Source organism: Phyllostomus discolor, chromosome 1, assembly GCF_004126475.2.
Source record: "Phyllostomus discolor isolate MPI-MPIP mPhyDis1 chromosome 1, mPhyDis1.pri.v3, whole genome shotgun sequence".
NCBI lineage: Eukaryota > Metazoa > Chordata > Mammalia > Chiroptera > Phyllostomidae > Phyllostomus > Phyllostomus discolor.
The window spans coordinates 73,602,563-73,623,317 of record NC_040903.2 but is presented as its reverse complement, the minus strand read 5'-3'; positions in this window follow the sequence as shown (position 1 = coordinate 73,623,317).

The following is a 20,755-nucleotide window of genomic DNA, read 5'->3' as shown; positions in this document are numbered from 1 at the left end:
GGGAAAAGATGATTTTATAATAGAGATCTAACTGAAACCATCTTAACTGAGGTATGGGCTGAGCATGAATAATAATGAGAAAAGGTTGTCATGCATGATCTTCATGTGATTCAAAGAAAAGTACACCATGTAGTATTTTGCTCAAAGTGTTTAACTTGTACCTGATCATGAGGAAATGAACAAACAAGTGTGAATTGTGGGACATTCTACAAGGCTAGTGGCCTAACCTCTTTAAAAATGTCATGAAACAGCCCTCCCCCCCAAAACAAAATATAGGAGTCTGCTCTAGATAAAAAGAGGCTAAGTAGACATGAGAACCAAGTGAAATGTATGAGCCTTGATTGTCCTAGATTGAAAAAAAGCTATAAGATAGGGGTGTCAAGCTCATTTTCACTGGGGGCCACATCAGCCTTGTGGTTGCCTTCAAAGGGCCAAATTTAATTTTAGGACTGTACTAATGTAACTACTCCTTAACAGTTAAGTGAGAGTTCTGTGCTGCCACTAGGCAGAAACAAGGTGTCAGGCAGGATTTGGCCCTTGGGCCTTGTGTTTGCCACTTGTTCTGTAAGACATTTAGGGCACAACTTGGGAAAGTGGAGTTTGAACTGCATGCTAGACAGTACTATTATATCAATGTTAAATTTCTTGATGATGGTATTAGTTATGGTTTTGGTTATGATTGTGTAGTAGAATGTCTTTGTTCTTATAAGACACCTGCAGATGGTTTTAGATTGAAATGTCCTGATGTCCACAATTTAGTTTCAAATAAAAGAGAGAGGGAGAGATGGAGTGTGGGGAGGGAAGTGAAGGAGACAAGGAAAGAAAGGGAAGGTGAGTAATGGTCCAGGGGAAGAAGGGGAGAGAGGGAGAGGGCAAATAGGCATAATGTTAACAATTGTTTGAGTCTGGAAGATGAGTATACGGCTATTACTGTATCAAGATTATTTTTTCACTTTTCTGTAGGAGAGGCATTAAACAACTAAAATGTTAGGGGGAACATTTTTTCTAGCTAAGGCCACATGTTGGAAAGGAACACAGCAGCACATCAAGGGCTGAAAGCCTCTCTGGCAGATTGCTAGTACCCTTCAAGCAGCCTGCTTGCACCTGACACTTCAACATCATTTGCATGTCTCCTGGGTCTGTGCAAGCAGCACAATTAGTTATGGTGAGCAGAGTGGTGCTGACAGGTGACAATGGTGTAAGATCAGCACCTGTACCCAGTGTGACCTAACAAGAAGAGCCAAGGCTGGGATTGGTAGACCAGCTGGCTGGGAGCTGAGGTTCCTTCTGTGCTGTGAGAGAGCAGGGAAATTAGTGCAAGTTCAGGCTTAGACAACTTCCTTGGGTCTTATATGAAAATTTATGGACATACTTGTATACCTACTCTATTTATGCAATCGATATCAAGTAAGATAATATGTGATATAAAACATTCTTTTTTCATAAATTTATCTTACAGCTTACAGATTTTTATTCTGGACAGATAGATGGATTTTTTAATATATGAGCTTTTATAGATGTACTTGCTATTTGTAGCAAGTACACAATATGTGTCCTATTAACACAGTATTTATAATCATCCTATTTTACACAATTCCTATTAAAAAAAGGGGAGAAAGCAATGCATTTAAAACCATCTTGTGAGTTAGTGATATGACTTCTTTTCTGCTGGGCTGTAGTGAGAACCAATTACATATTTCAAACTTGTATTTCTTCCAAGATCTGTATCCTTTTAGGGCTGGGTGCAGTAGGACATGTGCACATCATATCACAAAATACCTTCTGGGTGAATCAGCCTAATGGATAGCAGGGATATTCCTAGCAGCTATTCAGATACCAGGGCAGCTAGCAATGACCATACACTCAAGTGATTGAACCTCATGGGTATGTCCCACTGAACCCAGTAAGATGCAACCCCAACTCAGCTTCCCCTTAGATGAAATCCAAAATGCCACAGACATTCTAGTGGTATCTGTGCAAAGGAAAATATGATGGAGAGAAAATCCAAGAGGAAAGAGACAGTGGCTTTAACCTATTATAGTTAAAGTATCTTACTTTTAAAAAGAGAGACACAAAGACACAGAAGAGAAACAGACACAGACAGGGAGAGGATCTATCAGTGTTTGTTACATCACTCAGGGGGTAGAGATGAGCATTGGACAGGTAGAAATGCAGGTTTGAAGAGGTGGATAATGACACAGAGATTAGAGAGTCACTTCACAATTATTGTAACTGCACAAGTGGTTGAGTTCTCCCAAATCAAAGTGCAGAGAAGGAAAAAGGGCTGAGGGCAGAATCATGGGTAACACCTATATATCCTATGAAGAGATGGTTTTAAGGTATTGGGCAAAGACACCAATTAGGACCAGGATATGAGGACTGAGAGATGAACACAACCAGGTTAGTTTGGGTTTCTCTCACAACAGAAAGATTTTTGATAATACATACATTTAAATATTTAAATTCAGATATATACCTATGTGTATAGCTTTTATACAATAATAAAATTAATGCATATTAAGTGCTAGCAAAACTACAAAATTCATAAAATAGAAACTGGCATTCAGTATGACAGATGGTATTGTTTTGTTAAAATAATTATAACTTCTATTTATGTGGTTAAGATTTTACTTGTTGGTTTGGTTGTTTTGATTTTTTTACATACTGCCCACTATTTAAATAGTTGTCATAGTTTCTGTTGATATTTTTTCCTTTTTAGCCAAGTTTATTTTATATCCCCTATTCACTATTTATAAGAGATAATCTAATAGTGCATCCCAAATATGATGGCAAAATTCTTTTTAAAAATATCATTTAACAAAGTTCATTCATTGATTGTTTACTGTGTGATCTGGTGGGTGGTCTCATCATGGAATTCTTACTTGACATCAGTCACAATGTGAATATTGAGCTGAATGCTGGGATTGCTCTTTAGAGTTTTGTATGTTTATACCACCATGTGTATTTTGATGACTCACTTCTCCCACAATTTTTCTCTAAACAAATTACTGCAAGACCCTCATCTCTTATAGAGAAAGGTAAGAATTGCTTCTTTTTTACTACTGCATAGTATTCCATTATATAAATATACTACAGCTTTTTTATCCATTCATCTACTGATGGGCACTTAGGCTGTTTCCAAATATTGACTATTGTAAATAGCACTACTGTGAACAGAGGGGTGAATATATTCTTTTGAATTAGTATTTTTGGATTCTTGGGATATTTTTTCAGAAGTGGTATTGCTGGGTCAAAAGGCAGTTCCAATTTTAACTTTCTAGGAAATTCCATATTGTTTTCTACAGTGGCTGCACCAATTTGCATTCCCTGAAACAGTACACTAGGGTTCCCTTTTTTCCACATCCTTGCCAGCATTTATTGTTTGTTGATTTATTGATGATGGACATTTTGACAGGAGTGTCGTGATATCTCATTGTGGTTTTTTTAAGAGAGAAGCTTTTTAAAAAAAATATTTATTTATTTATTTTTAGAGAGGGAAGGGAGGGAGAAACAGAGAGAGACACACACACATCAATGTGCGGTTGCTGGGGGCCGTGGTCTGCAACCCAGGCATGAGCCCTGGCTGGGAATCAAACCTGTGATACTTTGGTTTGCAGCCTGTGCTCAGTCCACTGAGTTATGCCAGCCAGGTCATTGTGGTTTTAATTGTGGTTTTGTATCTCTCTGATGGCTAGTGATGTTGAGCATTTTTTCATATGTCTATCGGCTATCTGCATGTGCTCCTTGGAGAAGTATCTATTCAGGTCCTTTGCCTATTTTTTAATTGGTTTGTTTGTCTTCCTGGTGTTGTAGGAGTTCTTTATATATTTTTTGGAGATTAAACCCTTGTCTGGTATAACACTCGCAAACATGTTCTCTCATACAGTGGATTCCCTTTTCATTTTGATGATGATTTCTTTAGCTGTACATAAACCTTTTAATTTGATGTAGTCCCATTTATTTTTTCCTTTATTTCCTTTGCCCTAGGAGATATGACAAAAATATTGCTATGCAAGATATCTGCAATTTTACTGCCTATATTTTCTTCTAGGACTTTTATGGTATCATGAATTATACTTAAGTCTTTATCAATTTTGAGCTTATTCTGGTGTATGGTGTAAGATGGTAAATTAGTTTCATTTTTTAACATGTACCAATCCAGTTCTCCCAACACCATTTATTGAAGAGACTGGTTTTATTTCCTTGTATGCTCTTGCCTCTTTTGTCAAATACTAGTTGATCATAAATATGTGGGTTTATTTCTGGGCTCTGTAATCTGTTCCATTGATCTATGTATCTGTTCTTATGTCAGTACCGGACTGTTTTTATTGCAGTGGTGGCCTTGTAGTACAGTTTGACATCATATATTGTGATTTGTCCAACTTTGTTCTTTTTCTCAAGATTGCTGAGGTTATTTGGGGTCATTTTTGGTTCCATATAAATTTTTGGAATGTTTTTCTAGGTCTGTGAAATATGCCATTGGCATTTAATAGGAGTTGCATTGAATCTATACATGGCTTTGGGTAGTAAGCACATTTCAATGATGTTAATCCTTCTAATTCATGAACATGGTACCTGCTTCAACTTATTTGTATCTTCCTTAATTTCTTTCCTCAGTGTCCTATAGTTTTCTGAGTATAGGTCTTTTACCTTCTTGGTTATATTTATTCCCAGGTAGTTTGTTTGTTTTTTAGTTGCAATAATAAATTGGATTGTTTTCTTAGTTTTTCTTTCTGATAGTTCATTATTAGTGTATAAAAATGCCATTAATTTCTGAATATCAACATTGTATCCTGTTACTTTGCCAAATTAATTTATTAGGTTGAGTAGTTTTTTGATGGAAACTATAGGATTTTCTACATACAATATCATGTTGTCTATAAATAATGACAGTTTTACTTCTTCCTTTCCAATTTGGATGTCTTTTATTTCTTCTTGTCTGATTGCTCTGGCTAGAACTTCCAGTACTACATTGAGTAGAAGTGGTGAAAGTGGAAACACCTGATCTTCAGGGAAACACTTTTAGTTTTGTCCCTTGAGTATTTTCATGGCTGCAGATTTTTCATATATTGCCTTTATTATGTTAGGTATGCTCCCTCTATTCCCACTTTGCTGAGTGTTTTTATCATAAATGGGTGCTGGATTTTATCAAATGCTTTTTCTGCATCTATTAATAAATCATGTGTTTTTTGTCTTTCATTTTGTTTATGTGACATATCACATTTATTGGTTTGTTAATATTGTATCATCCTTGCATCCCTGGAATAAATCCCATTTGATCACAGTATATGATCATTTAAATATATTACTGGTTGTGGTTTGCTATATTTTATTAAGGATTTAACATCTATGTTCATTAGAGATTATGACCTGTAATTTTCTTTCCTTGTTGTGTCTTTACCTGGTTTTGGAATTAGGATAACACTGGCCTTGTAAAAAGAGTTTGGAAGTCTTCCCTCTTTTTAAAATTTTTATATTTTGAGAAGGATAGGTTTTATTTTTTTCTTTGATTATTTGGTAAAATATGCCTATGAAGCCATCTGGTCCAGGACTTTCATTTGCTGGGAGTTTTTTTTTAAATTACTGCTTCAATTTTATTAGTTGTTATCAGTCTATTCAAGTTTTTTCCTTCCTATTTCAGTCTTGAGAAATTGTATGATTCTAGAGATTTGTCCATTTTGCCCAGATTGTCCCATTTCTTGGCATTTGTTTGTTCATAATATTTTGTTACAATCCTTTGTATTTCTGTGGTATGCATTGTTATTTCTCCTCTTTCATTTATGATTTTATTAATTTGGGTCCTCTATCTTTTTTTTCTTGATGAGTCTAGTTAAAGTTTCATCAATTTTGTTTATCTTTTTTCAAAGAATAATCTCCTGGATTCGTTGATCTTTTGATTTTTTTTGTAGTCTCTATGTCATTTATTTCTCCTCTGATCTTTATTATTTCTTTCTTTCTACTTCCTTTGGGCTATGTTTGTTGTTATTTTTCTAGTTCTTTTAAATGTAGGGTTAGATTGTTTATATGAGACCTTTCTATCCTCTTGAGGTAGGCCTGTAATGCTATAAACTTCCCTTTCAGAACTGCTTTTGTATTGTCTTATAAGTTTTGGGTTGTTGTGTGTTCATTTTCATCTGTTTACAGGTACTTTTGATTCCTTCCTTGATCTCTTTGGGATCCATTCATTATTTAATAACATGCTATTTAGTCTCCATATATTTGAATGATTTTGAGTTTATTTATTTATCTATTTTTTTTTTACTGTGGTCAATTTCTAGTTTCATGCCATTGTGATTCGAGAAAATGCTTGATATGATTTCAATTTTCTTGAATTTATTAGGACTTATTTTGTGTCCTACCATGTGGTCAGTCTTTGATCAATGTGCACTTGAAAAGAATGTGCATTATGTTGCTTTGGGATAAATTGTCTTGTAAATATTAGTTAAATTCATTCAATCTAGTGTGTCGTTTAGGCTGCTGTTTCCTTCTTGATTTTTTGTCTGGAAGATCTAACCTATGGTGACAGTGGGGTATTAAAATCCCCTATAATGACTGTATTGCTGTCGATATCTTCCTTAATGTCCACCAACATTTTCTTTATATATTTAGGTGTTCCTATATTGGGTGTATATATGTTTATAAGGGTTACATCCTCTTATTGGATTGTTCTCTTTAGTATTATGTAGTAACCTTGTTTGTCTCTTTATGGCTTTTGTTTTGAAGTCTATTGGATTGGCCAAAGAGTCTGTTTGGTATTTTTCCATAAAATAAAAGACACACTTTTTATTTTCACTAAAAACTTTATTGATTTGGTTATTTTGAGTATGTTGACTATCTTCTGCATGGTATAACATTCATTGTTATCAGTTAATGTCTTGATTTGATCACTATCAACTTCAACTCATCTAGCCAACCTTGGAGCATCATCCAGGAGAAATCTCCAGCACAAAACTTCACAAATCACTTTTGACACATTTGAGCAGTCACAGTACCTTCTCTATACACTGCATAAATCTTTTTTAGCATTTCCCTTGTGATTTTACCTTTCTTGAAATAATAAAGCATAATATGCCAAAAATGTTGTATATTTTCTTCCATCTTCAATATTAAAATGGCTACACAAAAATTCACCAATTTTGATGTTTTTTAAAATGAATGCTGATATGATAGCTGCCACAATACAATCTAACAAAGTTGTTTTCAATGAAGTTAAAGACAACTAAGTGCTACTAGAGCCATCTTACAGAAAAAAAACAAATGAACTTTTTGGCCAACCCAATATTTTGTCAGATACAAGAATTGCTACCCCAGCTTTTTTTTTCATCTCCACTTGCATGGAATATTTTGTTCTATCCCTTCACTGTTGGTCTGTATGTATCTTTTGTTCTGAGGTGGATCTTATGTGGACTGCATATATATGGGTTTTGTTTTCTTATCTATTCAACAACCCTAGGTCTTATGATTGAAGCATTTAATTCATTTACATTTAAATTATTAATAGGTACTTGTTCATTGCCATTTTGTTCCTTTATACCTGTGTTTCTCTCTCTATTACTTCTTCTTAAAGTAGTCCCTTTAATATCTCTTGTAATGCTGGTTTGGTGTTAATGAACTTCTTTAGCCTTATTTTTTTTTTTGTCTGGGAAGCTCTTTATTTCACCTTCAATTTTAAATGATAGCCTTGCTGGATAGAGTGGTTTTGGTTGCAGATCCTTGCTTTTCATTACTTTGAATACTTCATGCCAGTCCCTTCTGGCCTGAAGTGTTTCTGTTGAGAAATCAGCTGCAGGTCTTATTGGAGCTCCCTAGTAGTTAGCTGACTGGTTCTCTCTTATTGCCTTTAAGATTTTCTCTTTGTCCTTAAAACTTGCCATTTTAATTATGATGGGTGTTGTTATGGATCTCTTCAGATTCATCTTGATTGAAACCCTCTATGCTTCCTGAACTTGTATAACTTTTTCCTTCAGTAGGTCAGGGAAGTTTTCTGTCATTATTTCTTCAAACAGGTTTTATGTCTCTTGCTCACTTTCTTCTTCTGCTCTCCCTATGATACAAATGTTCTTACATTTCATGTTGTCCCAATGTTCCCTTAAACCATCCTCAATATTTTTAGGTCTTTGTTTCTTTCTGTTGCATTGATTGGGTGTTTCTTTCTACCTTGTCTTCGAAATCACTGGTTTGATCCGCTGCTTCATTAAACCTGCTTTAAATTCCCTCTAGTGTATTCTTCATTTCAGATACCGCAGTCTTAATTTTCTTTTTTTCTTTTTTTTAAAATTTTATTTTAATCATTGTTCAAGTACAGTTTTCTCCCCCCTACTCCCATTCCAGCTCACCCACCCAACCCTCCCCCCTTTCCCCCCATTACCCCCCACCCCTAGTTTTTGTCCATGTGTCCTCCAAATCGCAGTCTTAATTTTCAACTGGTATTCATTGTTTCTATGTCCTTTTTCATGTTGATGTAGTTCCTCCAAAGTTCCTTTTAGCTCTCACTAAGTTCCTTGAGCATCCTTATAACCATTACTTTGAACTCTGTGTCTAATAAATTGCTTGCTTCATTTTCAATCAGCTCTTTTTGTGGGGATTCTTCCTTTTCTTTCACTTGAGTGTTGTTTCTTTGTCTCCCCATTTTATCTGACTTTTTAAAGTTGTTTTTATGTATTGAGATCTGTTTTGACTCCCTGTCTTCAAGGGTGGCATTGTGTGCAGGAGTCCTGTGGGACTCAGTGGTGCAGTCTCCTTGATCTCCTGAGCTGGATGTTCTAGGAATGCCCCTTGTGCAGTTTCTGTGGGCCTCCTTTTGTATTTGGGTCATGATAGCTTTTGGCCCATTCATTGGAGGGGGTCAAGCTCCCCTCTGGCCGATTGACTGAGAGTCTTAACATTGATCATGTTTTGCTTGCTATTGTACTGGTGCTGACAGAACAAAGCAAAACAACACAGGAAACAAAACCCACAGAAGAAACCCCCCCCAAAACAAAACAAAACAAAACCCTAACAACCACAGCAAAATCAACAATAAAAAAGCAAAGTAATAAAATTGGAAAGAGAAATAGAATATTATAAGAAAAAAAGACTATAAGACCAAAGGAAAGAAAAATGATTATCAGAGAATAGAGGGAGGAGAAACTGTAAAAGTAAGGAATAGAAACATGGAATTACCACAAAAGAACAAAGAAAGAAAAAAAAGTAAATTAAAAAATAAGAAAAGAAAGGAAGAAGGCAAAATGGAGTAAGAAAGGAAAGAGTAAAATTCAAGATTTGAAAGAAAAAAGAGAAAAGAGAAAAAATTGAGGAAAAAGAAAAAATGATAAAAAGCTATGTAAAGGAAAACAATGAAAATAATGAAAAAGAACAAAATGAAATTCATCTCAGCAGAGTTTAGTGTTTGCCTTCTGGTCTCTCCCTCTGACTCTGATATTGTCTGAAGCTGGTGCAAGCTAATGTCAAATGCTGTCCATGTCTAGCTCTAGGCAGCCTATTCAAAGCTACAAGCAATCCATAGTTTTGTGGCTGATTCCTCTGGGCTTGGCTGCGTCCAGGATGGGCCTGGTGGTTCTGTAAGTCTGGATTTTTATCAGCACAGGGCCCAGGGGTGGGTCAACTAATGACCACAGGCACTGGAGGAACTGCCTCCACCTGCCTCTGCCTGAAGTCCTGCCTTTAGTCTTAGTCTAGCCACCGACCTGTTTCTGAGAGAACTTCTGGTGGAATTGGGAGGATGGGGCCCCTTGATCTCCTATGGGAGGTGCTGTTCAAACTTCAGGGAAGATGGTGGGTATGTTCCCCATCCCCTTACTATATATGTGAGTCTGTCTCAAATCATTTCCCTTAACTCCGCAGGACGAAGGCCCTAGTAAAATAGTGGGTGTGGCTTCTAGAGCCCAGAGTTTGGGTGTGCTGGAAATGGGGAGGGTGATCCTAGGCTCTCCCGTGAGGGGGCAGTGCCAATCTGGTTCCTGGGAAAGTGTATGGAGTGGCCATGCCCTAAAGCCATTCTCTAACATCCCTGAGTCCGCCTGTGTGGCTCTCAGCAGGAATTAAGATGCAGGTTGGGGAAAGCAGGAAAAAAGAAAAAAAAATTTTAAACAGTGCAGGGTAGGGCAAGCAGGATTCCAGAGGGTGGGTTAATTGTTTTTCTCCTGGGAGAGATTTCCTCTTCTCAAGAAAAATGGCTGCTGTGGCATGGTATTTTACCTAGCCTCCCACTCCAGACTCTGCTTGCCACACTCCAGACAGTGCTGCCCTCCCTTCACCCGAGCCCCAGGTGAGTGGCTGGGAATGTGAAACCTGTGCATTGGCCCTTCGAACAATAGAAAGGAAAAAAGAAAAAGAAAAAAACTGTCTTTGTACCCAGTGGGCTCCATTGCTCTCTAATGGGCAGAAAACCCACGGCCTTTTACCATTGGATGCTGTGTGGGCGGGTGATCCCAGCACTGGTGGTCCGTGCTTGGGAGCCTGGTCTGAGGGCCAGGCTTCACTCCTCTCCCCGGCAGGGCCCTCAGCTCTGTGGCAACCCTGGCCTGGTCCCGGCACATGTGGTGCTGGCCCCTTTTGCATCCCTGCCCTTTTTTGCTGGTCTCCAAGGGATGTCTGCCCATCCTTGGTTAAGTATTTCCTCTTGAGGTAGTCTTCAGTTGTTTATATTGGGTGGGTGTCACCCACTCTATTTTTATTTTCGGCTTGGTTCTGGGAGGGAGTGTGAGGTAAATTCTCCTATTTGGTTGCCATCTTACTGCTTCTTAGACTTTCTTAAAGAACTAAGTACTACTGGTTTTTGTTGTTGTAAGAATGTAACAGACAGATCTGGCCAGATCACTGGAGAGCAGTGAGAAAGCCCAAAGTGGCACAACAGCCTGCACTCCCCAGAGCGACCCACGGGAGGGGTTGGTAAGTGCCCACTGAAATCCCAACTGAAACCACATGACAGCCTTTCCACACTCTTAGGCAGCCATGCAGCACCAGCGGACATTGTCCTGGGTTGTGGGCAATGAGCATAGTAGATGTTGGCCTGAATTGCCTGGGAATTGTACCCTTCCACCTGGCATGGGGCTCTGGGCCAGACTTTAAAAGCAGAGAGCACATGGAAGCTCTGGCTCTTTCCTTCCCCTCACAAGCCTGGTCATGGGTTGGGGGCCAGAGGGTACCAGGCTGGTGGACCCTGGAGACTGTAAGGTCTGAAAAGCCCCACACCCCTCCACAAATGTGAGAAGTGGCAGGCCTTGGATGGAGGAGAAGGGCAGCACATCATGAGAAGGAGGCCAGTGCACACAGACTCCAAGTCATCTTAGCTGAACTATGACCGGGAACCAGGTAAGCCACCGGTATTGCCCAAATGACAGTATATTTTTTAAATGGGAGAAGGAATTCCAGGTGCATTCTTAAACTGAGATGGCAAGGGATGGAGGGGTTATTTGCCTTTGAGTGTTTTAAAAGAAAAAAGCTTTGAGGCAGAAGCCCATTACTCTTCCAAAATTGTATAGCCTTTAAATAAACAACCCCTTTCCTTTTTCACGAAACTTCTGCCTCCAGAGTTTTTAGACATAGGGGAAAAAATCTACCATTAACCTTAATACATGATTATTACCATAATTTCTTTTTTTTCTTGAATGAACACCAGTGATTTCCAAAGATTATCTACAAATGCATTTACTGAGAGGCCGTATGGTGCGGAGTGCTGCAGGTACCAAATGTAGAACCTAAGCAGGTCACTGTGTCTCTCTCACTTCAGTTTCTTCACCAGGAAATGAGGTGATATTTTTAACTGTGGAGAGAGGGGTGGTTGGGAGTATGTATGGGGGTATTTCTGCTGTCACTGTGGTTGTAGGTATATGATGGCCAGCTTCCAATATGACCACTGATGATTCCACCCCTAATGTTCACACCTCTTTGCAGTCCCTCCCATATTGCAGCAAAATTGGTCTATGTGACCAACAGAATGCAGTAGAAATGAAAGTCTACCACTTCTGAGATAAGGTTAGCAAAGGCACTGCAGCTGCTTTTTTTTTTTTTTTTTTTTTGTCTCTCTGTCTCTCTCTTTCTCCATTTTCTTTGTGGAAAGGCTTGTCATAAGCAACCCTAGGGAGAGGCCCATGTGGTGATGAGCTGAATTTTGCAAACCAGATTCTTGACCTATAGAAACTGTGAGATAACAAATGATTATTGTTTTCAGATGCTAATTTTGGGGTAATTCATTATATACCACTAGTTTACTCATACAGGGTGTGACTTGCTTTTAACAAGCAGAGTCAAGGATGCTAAGTCCTGCAGTCTGTGGGACAGTCCTGCTCAATGAAGACATCTACCCCATTATAGACTGGAGTTTTGTGTTCTCCTCAGTTCATATGTTGAAACCTAATCCTCGAGGTGATGGTATTAGAAGGTGGGGCTTTTGGGGGTGACTAGATCATGAGGCTAGAGCCTTCATGAATGTGATTGGCTCCCTTGTAAAGGGACCCCAGAGAAACTGTCACACCTTCTGCCATAGGAGAGCATAGCTAGAAGACAGCTGTCTATGAACTAGGAAGCAGGCCTTCGTCAGACACAGAATCTACCAGTGCCTTGATATGGATTCACCAGCCTCCAGAACTGTGAGAAATAAATGTTTGTTATTTAAGTCACACATTCCATGTTACTTTTGTTATAACAACCTGACTGGACTGAGACACACCCCAGATGCAAAAAGCATTTCCCAACACTGGCATGATCTCTCCCAGCTTGAAATGTGTATGATCAAATTTTGTGAGTTAAAAAAGAAAGATAAAAAAGAAAAGGTAATCATAAATTGCTATGTGATTCTAATGTAAATTTAAATGCAGGTATCCAATGGCCCAATGAGTCTTCTTTGAATCTGTCCTGCAGAAATTCCAGCAGATAGTGCACAAAATTGTGTACAGGATGTTTCTTTGTTTGCAATATCAGGATGCTGAAAATAATCTAAATGTCCACCAATAGAGGAACAGTCAAATAAATTATAGTAAGTCAAAAATATTATGCAACTCTTAACAAGAATAAAGTTGATGTATATTAAAATGAGTTCTAAAGTACATTGTGAAATGAAAATCTAAATTATAAATGGTAAACCATTTAGGTTTTAAAAACAATATACTGGTTATGGTCAAGATGGAGGTATAGGTAGGCATGCTTTGCCTGCATAGAAACCATAATGCAACCATAGAAAGCATTATAGCCAAATCTCAAAACTAATAACACCCAGAACTGTCAGAAAATTGAGCTGTGTGGAAGTCTAATAACCATGGATTTAAAAAAGACATATTCATCCAGATGGGTAAGAGGGGCAAAGTCACAGAGACAGACAAAGAGGCAGTGTGGCACAGAAAAGCAGTGGTAGCAGTGGGGGCACATTGGATGGGGGGAATACCTTGCAAGCGAGTGATTCCAGTCCAAGACCAGACTGCACAACTCAGGGTTCCAGTATCCCTGTTACCTCTGGCTGTAAAAAAACAGCAGGGGTTGGGGCAGTGGAAGAAAGTGCTGGATTTTCACCACTTAACGGGCCAGCATGGTCTTGGAACATACGCACACCCACCTACTCCAGGATTCACCGCCAGGGCAGCAGCAAGAAGGGTGCCAGTTGCTCAGGGGAAGGGTATGAAGTGACTAGAAAGGTGGCAAGTGCTGGGTGAATATCCAAAAGCCAGGCAGAGGCATTGTTCCCTCTTGGATCCCTCCCTACACAGTCACAAAGCATGAAGTGGGTCATCCAGCCCTGGCAATTACCTAAGGCTCTGCCCCTCACAATTTATAGGAGACTTTTCTACATAGGCCATATTATGGAGATAGGGAGTAAAAGCAGCTCTACCTAATACACAAAAACAAACACAGGGAGGCTGCCAAGTTGAGGAGATAAAGAAAAATGGCTCAAATGAAAGAATAGACCAAAACCCCAGAAAAGGAACTAAGCAAAACAGAAATAGCCAACCTATCAGATGAAGAGATCAAAACAGTGGTTACTAGGATGCTCAGAGAACTCCTTGAGTACAGCAAAAAAATAAAGGAAGAAATGAGGATCACACTAAGTGAAACAGAATAATCCACAGTAAACCAACAGAGAAGGGAAGGAAGCTGGAATTCAAGGTAAAACTAAAGTAGTTCATCACCACCAAGCCATTATTACATGAAATGTTAAAGGGACTTATCTAAGAAAAAGAAGATGATAAAAATATTAACAGTAAAATAACAACAAACTCACAAGTATCAACAACTGAACCTAGAAAGAAAAAAGCAAGTAAACAACAAGAACAGGAACAGAATCAGAGATATGGAGACCATTTGGAGGGTTATCAGTAGGAAGAAAGAAGGAAGAGAATGGGGGAAAGGTGCAGGGATTAAGAAGCATAATCGATAGGAACAAAATAGACAGGGGAAGTTAAGAATAGCATAGGAAATAGAGAAGCCAAAGAACTTATATGCACAACCCATGGACATAAACTGGGGGGCGGGCATTGCTGGAGGGCAGGGGGTACCAAGTGGAGGGAGGCACAGGGGGAGAAATTGGGACAACTGTAATAACATAATCAATAAAATATACTTAAAAGGTATTATATGTTTGTAAATGTTTAAAAATAGATGAGATATGAAATGATTCACCTCAAACCTTTAACAGGGAATTCTTACGGGAAAAAGAGCTGTGTGGAGTGGAACTTTGACTTTTTATTCTCCCCGCCACTGTATTGTTTGAATTTTTTACAATAAGCAGTACTTTTATGATGACAAAAATGTTTTAAATGATCACATTCAGTGATACTGGAATAATATCCTCTGTACTTTGGTGCCACTTAGGTGCTACAGTCTAGTTTTCATTCAAAGGTGGGAATAAGTGCCACGTGGCTTCCGTTTCTGGTTTGAGTAATATGGGGTTAGGGAGTGAAGCTAGGAGGCCCTTTTGCCTGGGGTTTGTTACAAACAACTCTTGTTCAAGATGTGGAGAACCTAAGACATTGTTTTCCCCCACAATCTATAAACACCTTACTCAGAACAGGAAATGTACACTCAATGAATTACTATGTCAAGACACAATCTATAACAGAGTGGAAGAGCCATTTTTTATGGAATTAAATTGTTGGAAGGAAGCCAAGGAAGTGACACATATCACCTCCTGTTTCTGGCTGAACAACCCTTAAGTCATTGATATTGTTCATCAAGTTGTTTTGGATTTTAGGTACTATGAGTAAATTAATTTATTTCCCAGCTGATTTTAATTTTTTCATATTTTTATTAGAAAATGAGGAACAGTGCCTGTGCATTGATTAGAAATCTATTCTACTTTTTATTAAAATATTGAAAAAATATCCTTTGTTTCATCTACCTGAACAGTAGTTTGGCCCCTAGTATGCATTGGCTTGGGTTTATTTTTAATATCTTTATTTAATTTCTCTCCAATTGAGTCAAGTCAGAGAATAAATCTTTTATTTCCTTCTTTTTTTAAATGTCATTGACTTATCACTTATCTCAATGAGTCTTGGTTTGGACATCTGAAAAATACAAGCATTTACTGTAGGAGTCACATGTATACTTTGTATACTTTATATTATATACACAGGCATATAGATGAGAGCACTTTGTAGAGAGTAAAATAATTTAAAAATGCTAGCTACTTAGTTCCCAATTAATTTATGGGGTTGAATATTTTTCATAAATCTAGGATAGAATGAGTTTGTGTATGTAAGAAAGCCTATTAATCCTAAGTCAGAAGAGTGAGAAGTGTAGCTGTTGAACAGCCAACTGAATATATGATTCTTAAACTTAGGATAGAGGTCTGATCTGGAGCGAGAGATTTGGGAGCTATTAGCCTGCCATGGTGGTTGAAGTCAAAAGTGCATTGTCACATAAGGGGAATGTGTAGAACTAGAGGAGATGAGGATGACCTAGGGCTAATGGTAGCTATTTAAGGCAGAAGTCTTTAAATTGGATAAAGTACCTTTAGGGGAGCATGAAGACTTTCTAAGGGGTACCTGAGTATGGACATTTTAAGGGAATCTATTTCTAGATCCTCAGCTTCCATTTCCAATCATTCCTTTAACTGCTCTATCTGAGAATGTGCCTGTGATGGGGTTGGGGTGTGGAAGGCAGTCTCTCCTTTCTTACCCTTTCTCAATTTCCTTTCTTGCACTTTCAAAAAGAAAGACACACTCTTCATCACAGCAGGCTGCGTTGTCCTAGAAGGTAAAGGTCTCCAGGATGACAAACATATGGACAATTGGAAATACTAGTACTGGTTCTGGGAAAGCAGATGACTCTAGTGACTAAATAGCAGGCCTTCTGCCAGCCAGTGGTCTCCAACTCTCTGTATTCAGCAGAACTGAAGTTGACCTTACTGAGTTGTCAGCTATTAAACCATCACAATTAGTCTGTGATTATAGATCACTCTGATTTTAGTGTAACTCAAAAAGAGTTCAATGATTTGACATATATGTGTAAACTTTTTCCTTTCTCATTCACTTATTTATGTGAATAATGTTCCTCAGAATTTACATCTATAAAAATGAAAAATAGGAATAGAATAGAATTGATTCTGAACCTTATCTCATTCTAGCAACAAATAATATTTACCAGCAGATGATTAAACTAGGGGAAATATATATTTATATATCTCTAGTCCCATAAATTAAGAGATACATTTCTGTCTTAGTCTGTTTGGGCTACTATAACAAAATAGCACAGATTGGGTAACTTAAAAACAATAGAAATTTTTTGCTCACGGTTCTGGAGTCTGGGAAGTCCAAGATCTTGTATGGTGCTGGCAGATTTGGTGTTCAGCAAGTACTTCCTAGTTCACGGTGGCACATTCCCACTGTGTCCTCATGGTAGAAGGGGCTAGAGAGCTCTCTGGGGTCTCTTTTCATAAGAACACTAGTCCCAGTCATGAGGCCAGAGTACTCCCAAAAACCTTCTGTTCAAATACCATCATGTAAGGCATTAGGATTTCAACATGTGAATTGGAGGAGACACAAACATTCAGATCACAACAATTTCCAATAAAAGGCAAAAGTGTAGGGACAGAAAGCAGTTCACGATATGCAGGGCCAGGGATAAGGGCTGGGGATTTCCTGAAAGGAGGCCAGAGGGAACTTTTGGAATTAAGGAAATGTTTTGTTTCTCCATGATTTTGATTGTGGTGATGGTTATATAATTGCACACAATTGTTCTAAGATCATCAAAATATACACTAAATGGGTAATTTGTTTGGATATAAATTATACCTCAATAAATGTATAATTTTCTATATAATTATATATCAAATTTATAATATTTGTTATTTTGATCAATTATGCACCATTAATCATAATGGTGTATAACTCAATCCAGAAGAAATTTTGAACACTTAGAGGCTATGACTATGGGAAACACAAACACATTTTAACTTTTACTTATTTTCCATAGAAGTAAGAGAGAGATCAGTAAAAACTATAAGGTATAAAATATATAACATTAGGATTAAATTCTGTGGGAAATGATAAATGATGTCAAAAGGAAAAATAAACCATATAAAATGCCAACTCTTAAAAAAGAGGTTGTTCAAATATTTTAAAATATGGATGATAGTGGGTTATAACATCATTATGTTTTGTAGATTCCATTAGATTTATTTAAAAGAACAGTAGAAAGGTTTCATTTTAAAATATTAATATTTATGATATACTAGAAAATTTAAACTTTGCAACTATTTAAACTGAGATAAAAAATTTTAAATAACTTAAAAATGTGTAAGGTGGGTATATGATTTTTCAGAGTTCTTTTAGGTATAAAAAAGGAAAAAAAAGAAAACCATTGATTTAGGGATGGGCAGGGCAATGAGGACTAAGAAAGAATAACCAGGAAGAAAGAAGAAAAAGTCAGAGGGCATGTTCACAGAATTCAAGTAGACTTTTAAGGGGAAAAATTGTTCCCTGCCTTAGCTCAAGCGAGGCAAGTGACACAAGATAATCTACTGAGGCTTTACTTCTCTGTGGGAAATATTTTCACCATTCCCTGGCCCAAGAGGGGATTTTGAGTTTGGAGACCAAGGATGTTCAAAAAGAGTTGAATTGTTTAATTGCAGAGGAAGGGCTCCAAGGAGACTGCAAAGTTGGGCGTGCACTGGTAAACAGGGGAGAGTGTCCTGAATGAACTGAGGCTCAGGACTCTCAGTGAGGCTGGAGGCATTCTCCTACGGACTCCTGGGCAGGTGGCAAGCGCATTGTCTACCTAGAGAGAAGGCACTGGGTTTTCTCATCTAGACAGCACCACTTGTGCCCAGCATAGAACCAAAGCAGGTAGCCATTTGTCCTTAAGGGAAGAGTATAGGCTGCAGAAGAAGCATGTCAGTCCAGACTCTTGTGAACTGAAGACCTTGTCCCCGGTATTCTGTGCTGTCTAATACCCTCGTGAACCTTGGAAACAGATTAATTTTTATAGAGGGAAACAAAGTCTGTGTGTTGTTGCATATTAAAAGCCACTCCATATAGACTGAGAAGTGTTCAGTTGGATTTGACAGCTGGGAGGTCACTGGTGCAGTTTCAGTGAGTGTGGGGCCAGATCTAGATTTTATGGAAAAAGGAAAGAGTGGGAAGTGAGGAAGTGGAGAAAGCACATGTAGACTGCTTTTTCAAGAAACTCAGCTATGAACAGAAGGTAAGAAAAGGGTGGAAGCTGGAGGTGAAGGAGGCAGAGTAGAGGATTCTGCTGTAAGGCCACTGACATCTGCAGTGCAACATGTACACCTGCTCACCATTGTTCTCTCATCCAGTTTCTCTGAGCATCTTGTTTTCTTAGTTTTTATGAAGGTGATTGTAAGGTAAAGTGAGCTGCTGCAGTAGATGAACTCCCAAAACTCAGTGGCTTACCACAATCAAGTTTTATTTCTCATGAAGGTAAAACCCAGTTGGGTATTTCTCTTGGGTGGTCATGTTCTCCAGCAGACATGCATGGACCCAAGCTCATTCCATCCATGCTATCTTCTACACTTGGCTTCCAAAGTTGCTCTGGAAATGGAAGAGGGCATAGAGAATTGCTTGTGGGAGGTTTCTGTGGGCCAGGACAGGAAGTGGTGTACGCCACTTTTGCCCACTATGCGCAGAATTCAGTCACATGAGCACACCTAACTGCAAAGAGGCTGGAAATGTGATGTGGCAGTGTACTACATTAAGAGATGGGTCCGATGAGTGTGCACTAGCCTGCCACATTATACTCATTTCTATTACCCACTTGGCCTATATTTTAGCCTCTCAGGACCCCGTCCTTTATGTGGGCTGGTATCTTGACTAGGGTACTGCCTAGATTCCTGTTCTAGCCTATTTCCAGTCTGATACATTTAAGTCTCAGAGTTTCTTGGAGAGACTGTAAGGCAGTTATTCCTGCTTATAAATCAAGTCACAGAACACCTAAATACTTGGCTTGGGAAGTATCAGAGGGAAGAGTGTTAAGGGTTTGGAGATGTGACAGGCAGCAGGAACAAACACAGGCATTTCACTTTTCCCTTGGGGTTCTCTGCCATGATGACCATTGTCACCACCCCAGTTACAGGGACTTTCTCTCTGAATGTCCTCCCCTCAATGTAAGCAAACCTGACTTCACATAGGATAGCATTTTCAGAAAGACTGTTCTCAATTTTAAGGGAGGACAAATGAAAATGAACAGGATATTGTATATAAAGAGGCCACTGGTCACACATAGTCACAGAATGACTCACTGCCCACTCTCCCTTTTAAATGCTGCCCCTCATAGCCAGCATGACTTCTCAATGGGGACTAGCTGGTTTGGCCCAACTGTAGACACTATTCTAGACTGATGTTTCACTCTTGGCCTTTGTGTTGTATGAGTTTAGCTTACAGATGAACCATCTTATTAGCTTTGGTGTCTGTATTAATTTAAAATGCAAATATGAAATCTTTATAGACTACTACCTTTGTATTTTGGGGACTTGTTTCATATTCAGTTTTAACTTAGTTTGAACCGGTTACATTTAGTAAAATTGAGATTTAGTATGTACTGTAAATTTCACACCACTAAGCCCCTCTATGCTGTAGTTCCTCTCTACCTCACAGAGCTTTTATGGTGTTTTGCAAATGGAAATGAAATGACTTGTGTTGGATATTGTTTGTAGCACAAGGGTTGCATTTACACACAGTTATTATAAGGTGTAGGTCCTCCAGTGGGATGTCCTCATGGTGTTTGGATGGCACAAGGAGCGTGTAATTCTTCCTTCAGTAGTGGTAGCCGACACCAGGGTTTGACAGACAAATTTTTGCAGTAAAACTGGATTCCAAAGAATGCCCTGACAGTAACCAGTTTCTAAGCTGCAAAGCAGCTGTGGCATTGATGGTGATTTCCTGTCATTTCCTGCAGTTTCTGATTCTGTCTGCAACAGCTTCCTGATGTCTACAGCTGAGGTGGCATCACCTGAGAGTAAGTGGTGGTCCCTTCTCAACCTTCACCCATCCACTCCTTCCACAGACTTTGTACACATCTGATTCCGTATATTAAATATCTTTCTGCTGCTAATATCTGAGTAGTTCCTTTTTTCCTCATTAAGCTGTAACTGAGATATTAGTTTTATTGAATTCATTAAAAGCTTACATTTAATAATAATACAATAAGAGTTAACATTTGTTGAGTGTCTACCAACTACTAGTGTTTGGGCTGGGATTTTTACATGCATTATCTTATTTAGTTCTCTTAAGAACTGTATGAGGTAGTTTCTGTTACTGTTCTCATTTTGCAGAGGAAGAAACCGAGGCACAGGGTTACTTACTAA